A 4,884-nucleotide genomic window follows, 5' to 3' on the forward strand; every position below is an offset into this window, starting at 1 on the left:
TTTCTAAAATATGTTTAATGATCCCTGCAGTGTTGCCTGATTTCATATTAAAAATGTCTCAAAAATTTGATCCGACTTAACAAATTTGTCTCTTGCCAGTCCCCACGCGCTCTTCGTGTTGTGCTTGTTGTGACTCACTGCTGTTTAGTTTCCAGTTTCAACAGAACTTTATGAGTAAAGGATATATTTTTACTTTTTTTAGAATCTGAGCTCTGATGGTGTTGTACCCTGAGCGTATCGAATTCTTCTGACGTTGATCCTGGCAAAGTACACATCATGATCTGTTACAAATGAATACGTTGTTGTCATAGACCATGAATCATTTGATAATTTTTGACATTTTCAAGGATAAAACACTGCTTATGCTGCTTAACTAGTGGAAACCACCAGACTTGGAATATGACTTCAGTTTATTGTAATGCTTCAAATAAGTAGCTCTTGCATGACAAAGTTTTTGTAAATAAGCAGACTGAAACATTGAAATGTCTAAGGAAAAAAACTAAAACTATTAATCATGTTTTAAAGTTGTTTAGAAGCTCTGTTTTCATGAGATGCAGGTAAGTATATCGATTCATCAGAGCTTGATAGAAACATTTATAAAAAAGTTCTCCCTCTAAAAATGCCAGTTAAATCAAGAGCAACAATGAAATACATAGATAAAATCCACATAATTTCAATCTCAGAATCATAAGTAGGAGAATAACAGCAAGAGAAGTGATTTGCTGAAAGAAGAAAGACAGAATGTCAGAGAAACTGCGATGCCAGCGCAATGCAAGTGTTGAAGGGATTTCTGTGTTGTGGGGCATTTAAAGACAAGACGCTGTCGTTTGCTGGAGAAAATCAAAAAGGATAAAGCAGATAGACAGAGCCTTTGCTTAAAGATGCCTTTGTTTGAGTTTTCTATGACAAAACTTCCTGTCGTGTCTGTACAAAAAGAAATAAGAAGCCTTTAAAAGAAAACAAAAGACAACTCCAAAGGATCTATTTATAGGAATGGGAGAATTCTTCTCACATGATGACAAAAATCCAACTCCACCAACTTCTGATGCATGCATTCAAAAAAACATTTCTATAATATATAGCCTGCTATATAATGTGCACGTGTTTAGAGCTGCAAATCCTGTGCTGCTCTAAAAGGGATAACTATCTACATATGTTGAGGATAAAGTTTGGGTTTTCTTTGTTAGACAAGAGAATGACCTTCAGGTCAGTTAGAAAAAAAGTCACTCTCTGTTCTACAATTCAGAGTATCTGATTGGGCGAATGACTGGGGAGGCAATTAATTGGCTTTATTCATGTGTTGCATGACATGGAAATCGGAAAGAGTGATTAGGAGCAAAGGTTCTCCCCACCAGAACCCACAGGGAGTTAAACTAATAGTATCTGTGCTTGAATTGTGTTAATAATTGTCTTACGCAACATTATTCAGCTTTTACTCTTGTTTCCTGATTTTGAAGTCGCTAAAAAAAAGTTGCCGAATGGTTGATGTGGTCATCAATATTTATTTGTGTTAGTTATTAGGGTTGTCTCAGTAGTAAAATTTCATGTAAACAATGTTTTCCAATGGGTATCCTGCAGGGGGCCATCAGCTGAGAGGAACAACTAAACGTTCCTGCCATTAACTTTTTACTTTTCATTAACAAAGAAATTGCTCCTACATCAACCCTTCTGTTACTTTTATACGTTTCCAAACTTCCCAGTTGGCGCAATATAAATGAGCTTAATTGAATTGAATTAAAGTTCATTTCATCTGAATTTGACCTTTCTATAGAGTTTTAAACTGTGCTTAAAAAGAAGATATTTAAATTTTTATATATATTTTGAAATATCCTTTCTAAAATTAACCAATATCTACTTCTTACTAATTAAAATAAAAATGCTGACTCCAAGTACCTACAAAGACGATAAACATAACTAAAACTACACATCACTTGTGGCCTGGTGGTCACGACTGAGGCTTTTTATGGGACGGGAGCTGATTACAACTCTAAAACTGATGAAGCTTCTTCTGTTTAATTCTCCAAAGTCATGCAGAAGATAATTCTTTTAATTGTCTAATTAGGAGTTTTATTGGCCAACAGTGATTTTGAAGAAAGGAAAATTTGGGCGAGCAAGTCAAATAAGTTGCTCGAGGTTTAGCTGCCGAACATGCAAACTTTACACACCGAGAATCTATTTTATACCTGCTGCAGGTGTGTTTTGTTGTTCGAGTTCTTATATATAATGGAGGAAATATTAAAGCCTATACCCAACTGTTTTGTCCAGTGACTAAAAAATATATTACTTCTATTTTGTGTATTTCTAGCATTATTTCTAGCACTCAAAATGCATAGATATATATTTTTTTGTTTGTTTGTGATGACATGCCGATGCTGCAGCGTTAGATATCTAATAATAGGCCCCACATTTTTCTAACCTTCTTCTTAATGCCCTCCTCACTGGATTTCATATTGCTTCGGCTGTGACTCGGAAACCTTTCAAAGTCCAGACAATTGTTTGTTTTCCCTCTTTGTTGAATCTGCTTCTTTCTTCCTTCCTACAACGTGAGTGAATTTTGCTCCAAGTTGAGGAGAGCATGCCTAGAATGCTACCTGCTCCATTATTCATGCCTTAAGAACATATATTCAACTTTAAGCGCTGCATTCATCTTCATCATGGAAACACTTTCACAGAACGCTTACCTCATACCTCACACATATCTTAAAATATAGAGACCTTGACAATAATAAGTGTTTAGCTATTCATTTATGGGGAAAAGAACAAAGCACAAGAAGCTCACAATGAAAATGTTTGAAAAACAAATCAATAAACGTAGGCCCTTATTGCGTTTATTTCATTTCAACATACAGAAAAAAATCTTTCAAACAGGTTTTTTTGTTTTGTTTTTTTTAATGAAACGCGCAGAAATTTTCCAAAAGTAAACTCTGGTATTTCCAGGCTCAGCAACAAGATTGAGGGAGAGGAAAAAGGGGCCCGCCCCGACTCTTCCTGAGATAATTTTAAAAAAACAGACGCCTCAGCCCCACCAGTCCATAAACATTGCAAGCCGTGCACACCGTGCTGCATTAACATGCAAATTGGAGCAAGTGCTGTGATCAGGGCACCTCACACATCCAGTTATTAAATTAATTTTCCCCAAAACAAGCAGCAGGAGCTGCTGAGGTAGTCAATAGATTTTTCCCTCTGTCTGTGCATATTAATAGGTCTTTATCAATTTTGAATTCATCACAGCAAGGGAGACGGAGGTGGGGGGGAGGAGAGTATGGGGTCTAGTGGGCGGGGTGCTTGATGACACCGGCTCCCCTGTGGCAGGCCACCCCGCTCCGCAGTCACAGGGTCATCCATCACCACAGCAGCGCCGGCACGCAGGGGAGCCAGGATCTTTATATCACCCCTCTCCCTTGCTGTCGCAATGTGTCTGAAGCTTCACACCGAGACGTTATGATTGAGTTTCGCAGTGAAGGCAACAGGTGATGTCACACAGCAGCCCGGTGCTGCAGTCTCAGAGGAGCAGCTCTGTCACAGCACTAAATTTCCTGATAGCGGCAGGCGGGTCCGCGGTGTGTGTTTTATGCGCAGCTCGCTGTATATGAGAGGACACTGACGCACACTCAAGAGGAAAGGAGGTCTCAGAACAGGGACGCACTGCTAAAGAAAATGAAAAAAGACAGGCTGCTGCTGTAGTTTGTTGTTTTTTCTGGCACGTACGTGTAAAGGAGACACTCGCAGAAACGCTTCCATCAAAACACTTCTCTTCAAAATGACAACAAATTTTTTATTTTTTTTTTTCCTACCAATTAAATAAGCAAAGAGGAGAACAGTCAAAACAAAGGTGTCCTCTGGAGAGATGAGCGAGAACACCTCACTTGTTTATTTATTTGCTTCCTTTTGTTTTGGATCCAAAATAACCTTGGGCACAGACTCAAAAACAGGGGACATTAGTAAACCAGCTAGCATCATCATAGCAATTACTTGGAAATCGAAGGGCCACAGGGAGCAATTATGAGTTTTATGTTTACAATCGAGCATGGAAGAGGAATGGAGGAAAAAAAAGATGAGGAACGGGGCAGTGGAGAAAATGAGCCGCAGGCAAGTTGGAGGAAGTAGACAGAGTGTTGGATAAGGAGACAATAAGAGAGCAGAAGCAGGAGATGAACAGACCAACAGTCAGGTGTGTGAAAAGATGAGAGGAGAGTGGGATAGAAGTGGCTTTGAAAGGCGGAGAAGAGGAGTCAAGCGTAATCAAGTGAACAACAGTGAGAAACCATGGTGGAGGAAAAAAAGAAAGAAAAAAAAACATAGCCCACGTCTGTATGCAAAAACGTTGAACTCTAATGCTTCGTTCTGGTTCTCTGAAGGCATCCGTTTAAAATGTCTTTATGTCCGTAACATTCCTGTCCAGACCGGGACATGAAGACGGAGACAAACTGACCTGGCAGCATGGCCGGACTGAGTCTGGGGCTCGGCTGATAAGAGGGAGGTGACAGAGTTCAGCGAGCTGACTGCATCGAGACACAACCGCTGGTCAATTCAATTTCCTTAAGGACACAGATGTCCAAACCGCAATCAAGACATGTCATATTACCGGGAGGCTCCTTTTGACCTTTTTCAAATCCCCAGCAGATGAAAGAAAGCAGTAGTAAGGTTGGCAAATGAGAGGAGGAAAAAAAAAAGAGAGAGAGAGGGAAACTAGTGACAGACAAGTGTGATCAGGGTTGAAAACTATACGGGCTGCTGCAGCAATGCAGAAAATCTTAATTTTCTGTCAGAGCCATTGTGTGGAGTGATTTAAGCCGAAGTTGATCTCTAGGGAGGGAAGATGAGAGAAAGCATATGATGGAATCAGTAAAGCTGTGGCGCTCAGACAAACCGGCTATCGCTACT

The sequence above is a fragment of the Poecilia formosa genome, unplaced genomic scaffold (assembly GCF_000485575.1).
Source record: "Poecilia formosa unplaced genomic scaffold, Poecilia_formosa-5.1.2 Scaffold115, whole genome shotgun sequence".
Classification (NCBI taxonomy): Eukaryota; Metazoa; Chordata; class Actinopteri; order Cyprinodontiformes; family Poeciliidae; genus Poecilia; species Poecilia formosa.